Consider the following 9,791-nt stretch of genomic DNA (forward strand, 5'->3'; position numbering starts at 1 on the left):
ACTATTAGTGGGTTAGGTGTCTTACATGCATGTAATGAGCTTGCTAAAGTCTCAACACTTTACATTCCACTAACTATTAGTAGGTTAGGTGTCTTACATGCATGAAGCCACTTGCAAATCACATCCAAAATTGCATGTGATGAGCTTGCCAAATCTCAACAAGTGATAGTGATTTATTTAAATTAATTAAATTAGTCTAAGAGCAATATGGTATTTTGACAATTAAATTAAACTCAAACTTTGACTTTTAAATTCAAAAGTCAACATTTTGACTTTTTACCATTTTGTTCATCTTGACGAATTTCGACCTCTCAAGCATAAATCTGCATTCATTTTTTTGAAATTCACATCTCATTTGAATAAAAATTCGATCAAAGTTTGACTTTTCTAAGTCAAAAGTCAACACTTTCACTTTTTCCAACTTTAACCATTTTCACAATTTTGAGCTTCCGAATATGAATATGTATTCATATTTTTAATATTTGACTTACATTTAAACATAAAACTCTATCTTAAGCTTGTAACTGATGCCTATATATATTCATCGATTTCTCTCTCTTCACCTAATTTGAACAATTCAATTTTTTCCAACAAAACATTCTAAGTTTATTCCTTATGAGCTAGCAGGGGAACCCAATGAACTTATAGATCTTAGGTTTCAACGACTCAAGATTAACTGGCTAAACTATTTAGACTAAGCTAATCAACATTCGTTAACTAATCAGTCATTCCACTAAAGTCCCGAAGTTGCACTACTCTCACTATAGATCTTTTTGTGTCCGATATAATTATGATAAGTAAGTTAATCCTTCACAGGTTGTTCGTAACCTCGGTTGGATTAAAGTACCATTTTACCCTCAAGACTACATCTTTCTTCTTAAGTCTCATTGATCCACTATTGAACAATTGGTTTAAGATCCAACCTATAAATCAAATCCCTCTTGAGTCAATGAGTTGGAGCCCCTTGCTCAAGACTTAGATTCAGTCTTTAAGAGAGCAACCTATCTAATAATCCTAAAACGGGTAGAAGTGAATTACATTTTGCACTTTATGTTCCCAACTATCCACTCAGTCTTACCCTTGAAATGGGAGGCTTATTGGGCCAACACTAATGAGTTGCGCTTACTGATAACATGTACAAATATTCGTTGGTACAACCACTTTCATTAGCATAATAAGGTCAAAATGCATAAGAATATGATCAGAACACGCAACTCACGTTGTAAATTCATAAGTATCTAAAAATACATCTTACATAAGTAGAATGCCTATTTTACGTGGTTTTCATGTCTAAACGCAGGATGAATATAAAGAAAGAAACTAGTGAAACAGAGACATCTTGCGCAAGAACTACGCTATGAAAACTTATTTGACTATTAACATCTCCAGATGAGAGACCACGTCATCGCGTGAAGAAAGCTCACTAGAAGACAAGAATGGTAGTTGCAGATGATGTAACTCGCATAAACACCTTCTAGTGAACAACTGACATGTTCAGAAGAACAAAATTTCTTGCTAAAAGTTTCCTATAAAAAGAAATCCTCTGCCTCCACCATAAAAGGGAGACGACTATATGGGTGCAAAGCCTGGATGGGTGCTGAGCATGAGTAGGTAAAAGAAGACCCGCGTGGGCTAAAACCTAGAGAGCAGGTAGCAAGGATTAGTCTCACCACCATGTGGCATAACACTTTTCCATCTTCTCCGACCAGATTGGGACTCGAAAGCTAAGAGTTTGAGCGAAGAAGAGTCCATCCCCCGTTTCCCCCTAACTTGTAATATTTTTCCATTCTTCTTTCTTTCCATTTTTGCACTTCCATGTAATATGTGTTGTTCATATTGTACAGTGTCAAAGACCTACATTCTTTATATAGATATTACACATTTATACCTTTTCAATCCATCATTTCTTGACTTCACATTTGTCAATGTGTTATTAATAGTTAGGGTTTTGATAATTTTTTTATAAGAAATCTAGCTTATAAGGATTATCGCATTAGTTGAGTTATATTCATCACCTGGCAATTGTTAATCGCCAACTACCTGAGAGGGCAAGTAGCAAGGATAAGGCTAATGCACACAAAGAGGAGTTTGGTAACAAACTCCACCTTAGCAAGATAACTTTTAACATTTGTATCTCGAAAGGTAAACAAGTGCGGACATTAGGCGTTGAGAGGTTGTTGTCCTTAAACGAGAAGTTCTATAAATGTTATAAGTGAAATCTTCTAAATACATCTCACATAATCAAGCGCACTTATTTGCATCTTGAAAGGTGAGCAAGTGTGGCGTCTAAACACTTCGAGAGAAGGTCGTCTTAATCATGGACTAATTATAAAAACAATATCGCATCGAAGCTTTCACATTACTTAATCGCCTAATAATGCGTAGACCTTCGTTCACCTTTTTCTCGCATACACGTTAGTTCATTTAATATTCTATCCTGCCATAATTTACTCTCATGTGCATGAGTCTCTAGGTGTAAAGTAAGTAGTTTTAGTTCTTTTTTTATTCTTTTAACCTAATTTTCATAACGCCTAAATGATAAATAGTCCCTAGAACTAATATCTGAAAACAATTCTCTGTGTTTAACCTTGGATCACCCAAGTAAACCTACTTTTGCTTGCACTTGGACGAGGAATAAGAAAACTTGTACTCGACGAGGACTTAGCTACTATGTGATGAAGAGGTACATACTGAGCATACCGTATGATATGATCATGACCCATGACCTATCACATAGGATTAATTGCACAATAGAGAAAGTTATGGTGAGTATCTAACACATGATGAACCTGCTTCGTGACGTATTGCAATTGCACTATACATGTGCAAAACCTAAGTCCATCATAACAGACAAAACTCAAGTCTTTGGCACCCACATATACAGATCTAAGGATAATCTCATGTGAACAAGAGTTTATAGTTAGCTCAGGATTAAGATTAAGTTACATAGGATATCTATAAATGAAATAGTCATTTTTATAAAGTCAACGGTGTTATAACTTAAAAGTGACTATTTCATAGTTCCAGTCTTATGTAAACTCTTTACATAGGATGCCTCCACTTCCATGTCTCTACATTAACGATTCAAGATCACACCGTTTGTACTAACTGCAAAGAGGGCCACATCCATAGTGTTCCCAAAATAAGGTGTCCAACCTTATTCGTATACTATAGACTATTTAAACTATATACTCAAACTTGATCCACACTTATATCTCTACATAAAATTCAAGTTTACTTAAAAATAGCCTCAAGATCTTAGTTTATTGGCTTTAAGATTATAGTATTTAAATTATCAATAACGACTTTATTGAAAAAAATATAATTACAAATTACGAGTTTTAGGACATAAATTCTAGCAATAATTTCCAAAGATGTCATATTCCATGAAGCAACTTTTCTATTCATCAACAATTCAGCTCCTAAAGACCTTAACATCAATGAAACCTTTAGAGAATTTATTCTCATCCCTTCTCTACTACTAAACATCAATCCAAGCATTGACAAACATGGAACATTTGTTGAAGAATTTGGCACTAATGAAGCCAATGAAACAGCACATGAAGAAATGGATGAAATTTTCATCACACAAACTAATGAAGCAATCAGTTCAAACACATATAATGGTTAACCAACAAGTCAAGAAGTCATGAATGAAGCAATAACATGCATTATGAACATTCAAGAGCAAGTTGAAATTGTAAATGCTTAAGAGCAAATTGAAGTCGAAAATGCTTAATTAAGAAGATCCATAAGAATACACACTCAACCAAACTTCCAACTTCAACATTACCACAGCAACCTACTCTTTGGCAAACCTATACAAAAATCCCTAACATACCCCATAAGTAGACACTTGTCTTATGATAACCTTATAACCCCACATAAAAATTTCCTCCTTAATGTCAGAACCATCTTTGAACCCTTATACTATCACCAAGCCATAAAATATTATGGTTGGAAATGTGCCATAGACGGAGAGATTGCTGCACTGGAGCTCACTAATTCCTGGGGTATTGTCCTTCTTCCACAAAGCCATAACAAAATGAGTTATAAATGGATATATAAAGTCAAATACCAGACAAGTGATTATATAGAATGCTACAAGGCACGCCTAGTTACTAAAGGTTATAACCAACAAGAAGGAGTAAACTTCATAGATACCTTCTTACCTGTAGCAAAGATTGCATCTGTCAAAATCCTGCTCCCACTTGCTGCTTCATATGGATAGTCACTAACTCAGATGGATGTGAATAACACATTCCTCAACAATGACTTATTTAAAAAGGTGTACATGAGTTGACCTATACGATATTATGCTGATAAAAAGGTTCATCAATCCACATTACTGCTATGCAAACTCAAAAAAATCACATATGACCTCAAACAAGCTTGCAAGACCAATGATATTTTAAATTCAGTTCTGTACTGACAACAAACGAATTTACACAATCTAAGGCTAACTACTCAGTACACAAAGAGTTAGGGCGCTTCATTTACTGCTCTTTTAGAATATCTAGATGATATTCTGATCACCGGATCCACAAATGAAATAAGTGACTTGGCAAAGGATCTTTTGAAATTAGGGTTCAAGCTAAAAGAGCTTCACCACGCAAAATATTTCCTCGGCCTTGAACTTTCAAGATCCACATTTGGAATATACATATTCCAGAGGAAATTATTGCCTACAAATCATTGATGATTGTAGCCACTCAACCACAAAACCAATTCAATGCCCAATAATGTCCAACCTTAAATTGACAACCTTTACATACAATCCATTACCCATCAAAGAAGCAACACAATATAGACGTCTAATAGGTAGACTACAATATCTATAAATTTTCATACTAGATATATGCTTTTCTATACATAAACACAGTCAATACATTACCCTTCCACAGTCAGAATACCTTGATGTAACTCAATACCTAGTGAGATACTTAAAAGGCATAGCTGGTCAAGTCATCTTACTCCAATCTACCAAAAAAATTCAACTAAAAGCATATATAGATTCTAATGGGGGACCATGTCTTGACAAGAGATAATCTTTGTGTACTTATATGTGTCACGCCCTGCCTCATAACGAGTCATGTCTCTCAAATTGCGGCACACAAATGCAACTTGAGCAGTCTTGACACCTCAAAACGAAATGCCAGAACGTTCAATCTTTAAACCTTTAAACCTATTTTCATCTTAACACTTAACACTTAATTTAAACTTAACTCTTAGAACTACTAAGTGATAAGATAATCCACAACCCATGATAACAAACACATACTTCTTTTAAAACAAAATAGCTTATTTACAACAAAAGCTTAATCAATATGCGTTCCAATACATAATCCATGCTTTCTTTACAACAAAGACTTGAAGTCTTCAACACTAGCATAACTTCTTCAAGCTTAAACTTAGAATGTCTGGTTGATGTCTCAATGTGTAGTGGCTCACGTTACCCTTCTCAACTTAGCCTCAACGACTTGTAACCTGAGGAAGAAAAACTTAAACAATAAGTTAAATACTTAGGGAGTGAGTTTTAGAAATCTTTTAGGGGAATGCAATTGAATCAACAAATTCATTTTCATAAACAAGCTCTCAATGCCTCATTTAAAACATAAAACACACATTAGCGTTCTCTTACTCCTTTCACCAAGAACATGAAACCATTCTCATGCATAGACTACTAAGATTTCTCACATCACTAACATCCCTTGGAGAATTATTCGGTTCACACTACAAGAAAGGGGAACTCTTCCGACGCATAAAATCGTCGAGAGATATATGAAAAGGTTCCGAAAAGGTTTTTTCGACGCATGAATATACGTCGGGACGCTAGTTGAAATAAATTTGCAGGAGGGGAACTCTCGACGCACAGATGTTATGCGTCAGGAGTTCCTTAACAATTCTCGACATTGTATGAACGTTGAAGATGCTGTCAATATAGAGTCGGGAGATGTCTAAGAACTTCTTATGCACATGTTAGGAACTCACGACGCACTATGTGCGCTGGGAGTTCCTCTATTTTTTTTTTTTAAAAAAAATACCTTCCATTAATTCCTAAATTCAAATTTAAAATTTTAAATTCAAACTCAACATCAATCTCAACTTCAACACTTCAAATTCAACACTTTAACCTCAACTTCAACACTTCAATCTCAACATTGAACACTTCAATCTCAACTTCAACACTTCAAATTCAAATTCCTAAAACCTACAACTGATTCAAAATCTTAACAACACTTCAAATTCAATTTCAATACTAAAACCTACAACTAATTCAAAATCTAAATACTAAAACTAATTTCAAATCTAAAATCTAAAACCTAAAACTAATTTGAAATCTAAATACTAAAACTAATTAACTAAAACAAAACAATAACTAAACTAAACCACTTACCAACGGCGACGAAAACGGGGATGAGAATGCCCTCTTCTTCTCGATCTCCCTCTCAGTCTCTCTCTCCCTCTCTTGGTTTTCTTTCTCTTTTATATTTCCATTCTGTAAAGAATGGAGTTAAAAAAGACAAAGAATTGTTGAGACACAACGAAAGCATCGAAAATAGCACCCTATTTCTGACGCAATTAGTGACACGTCGAGAATCCCTAAACTTATTCCCAATGTGATTAGTGACACGTCGGGAATTTCTAAACCTATTTCTGATGTTGCTAACACCACGTCGGAGGAAGGCGTAACGTACAATTAATGATTTGCCCTTCCTCCGATGCAACACTGTAAACGTCGGGAATAGGTACCCATTTCTCAACGCATCTGACACCACGTCGGAGGAAGACCAATTAATTGTTTGCATTTTCTGACGCTATATTTTCCACGTCAGGAATAGAGTTCCTTTTCTGACGTACTTGACACCACGTCGAAGGAACCCTAAACCATTCCAGCCAGTTTCGACGCTAATGTGTCTGCGTCGGAGGGGATGTCTTTCCCCGATGTGCACTAAAATGCGTCAGGAAACACCAGCTTCTATCGACGTCATGTTTTCCAACGATTTTTCCTGCGTTAGGAAACTTCCAATTTCTTGTAGTGTCATTTTTCGTTGCTCGGGCTGCTAACTCAATACGCTCATTTCAACGCATTTGCCAGCTTACCAACATGTGGTCCTTTCACCTCATGGTTGCCTTGATTCATTCTATGCACATAATAGCTAACTTATGATAGCAATAAAGCCAATAGTTTACTCACATACATAAAATGCATATCATCATCACATAGAAACTTTAACTTATAAACTTCATTTTTAAAATAAATAATTTTTTCAATAAACATCGAGAACATTACAATATGAATTAAACATTTCATAACAACATAAAGACTTAGAGAGAATACTTTTAGAACACAGTTTTTTCTTTTAGAAAATCACATACAGTACACTTAGTTTCCTTCGTTTCTCTGAACGTCTAACTTCAAGCTTCTTCTCACCTAATTCTCTCTATTAACATGTCAACACTTAGTACTTTTCCTTATAAATTCCAAAATAACAACACTTTCTTCAGATTTTTCAATCCTGTTCATACTAATTCTAAGTCTCATTAGTCACTCTTTAAGCTTCTCTTAGTAGCTCTCCAAGTCCTTCTTGATACTTTACACGTGTAGGCTTAATCGCCTTTTCGTCCATGCTTAACCTAAATCCAACACGTAATCAGTTGTCTAATCAAGATTAGACATTTTCTTGAAATTCTTAACTTTTTTCACATGCCTTCTTCTCGCGTTATCAAATTTTAATGCCTACTTTCCAAAGACATCCCTTCTATTCCTAACTTGGATCTCACAATGTGAGACTCCATTATATCTTGGAAGACTAAGAAATAAGCCATCACCTCAAAGCCATCTACACAACTCAACAATCAAGCACTTCACTCAAGAATTTTTTAATCTCTCGACGTCAGTTTAGATCATCAAGAGAAAAGGCATCGAGAGAGATGACATCTTCCAACGCGATAACAAGAGTGTCGAAAGATTGGGGAACTCCCAATGCAATGCTGATGGCATCGAGAAATGAGGGGATTTTCCTACACACGTTTTGATGCGTCGAAAAATGGTGGGGAACTCTTGACGTGTATTTGGTGTGGCATCAGGAGTTTCCCACCATTTCTCGATGCATTAAAACGTGTGTCGAGAGTTATCCTTTAAAAGTTTTTACTCATTTGTGATTCAAAAATCTACGAAGGGAAAACGAGAAGAAGAATGGGTTGTGAGTAAGGTAAGGCAAATGGGAGAAGAAAGGGTTTGACACCACCGCTTGTTCCACATATACTTTCTTCTTCAGTCAATTGCTATATTCTCAAACGCTTCTCTCGGATGGTAAAAGGTTAGAAAATTTGTTTCATCCTTCTGGTTTTAGGTTTTCAGTTGTTCTTCTATGAATGTAAAATTTTAAGGGTTTGACAAAATTAGAGTTTTTTTCATAGGATAAAATTGAGGTTGAGAGAGCGAAGCACAACTGATAATTTTTGGATTTTCGTAGAATTTTCATAGATCCTTTCAGGTACGTTCTTTTGGATGGTGAGGAAGAACGCTTTGAATCATAAGCTTTACTTTCCCATTGTTTTGTATTCGTGACTTTGGGGTTAACGTACGATTTGATGTTCATGAATCAAAATATTGAAATTAAGATGAATATGGCAATCATTTTGGCCTCTTGTTTTTACTGTCAATTGGACTTGCAACATTGAGATTTCTCTTTATGTGGGTGCTATCCGTGCTTCAGTTCAATGATGATAAGGTCGAATCGTGGGTGGTGAAGGCCATTATGTCCAAATTAGGTGTTATTTGTGCTTCAGATCCATGGCATACTATATATAATAGAACATCCACAACATATTATATGTTCTTATTTGGATGAGGAAATTGAAAATATGCATTGTTATTGTTGAAACCTAAGAAGTCTCTGAATACATAGTACCTTCCATTTAATAATAGAAAGCATTTTTTTTATAAAAAAATAGATGATCTCTCGACGCACAATATGAAGTGTCAGGAGATGTTTAGGATCTCCCGACGCTTCATGTTGTGTGTCGGAAGATCCTCTCCTGACTTATTTTGTCCGACTTCGATCCCGATGCACATTTATGTGTTAGGAGATTTTTTTCTTACGCTTTTATATATATATCTTCTGTTGCTTTTGTGCGTAGGGAGATCCCTCTTTTCTTGTAGTGCTTGCCACGGCAACAAGTGAACTTATGTGGCTATATCACCTCTTTTGTGATCTCAAAGATTACCTCCCCAACTCCTGCTCTTGTGTACTACAACAGCCAAGTTGTTATTTTCATTACCTCCAACCCAATCTTCCATGAAAGAAGAAAGCATATAGAGATAGATTGTTACTTTGTTAGAGAACAAATCAAGCGCGGCGTATTAAAGTTACTACTTGTCCGAACTCAAGTCCAGCTAACAGATCTCTTTACAAAGGCTTTAAATCCCACAATTCTTCATGGGTTCCTGATCAAGATGGGTATCTTCAATTCACATTATCCATCTTGGAAGGGGGGCAATACACTTTAGAGATCGGTTAAATTATTATTTAGGGAAATTGCATCAAATGACAAAAATATTTAGAAAAAAACAATCTATGACAGCTCTTTTTTGCATATTGCGTATATGACGAATATGACAAGTATTAGTGATAGCATACGGCTACCAGACAACTATCAAAGGACTATCGAAGGGCTATCAGAGTGTTATTGACTTTTCTATTTGCTACTTTGTAATTTAGAAAATAAAGTGACATAACTCTATTATGTTGTTGTTGTTATTATTATTATTATTACTATTTATT

The sequence above is a fragment of the Cucumis sativus genome, chromosome 3, assembly GCF_000004075.3.
Source record: "Cucumis sativus cultivar 9930 chromosome 3, Cucumber_9930_V3, whole genome shotgun sequence".
In the NCBI taxonomy this organism is placed as follows: Eukaryota; Viridiplantae; Streptophyta; class Magnoliopsida; order Cucurbitales; family Cucurbitaceae; genus Cucumis; species Cucumis sativus.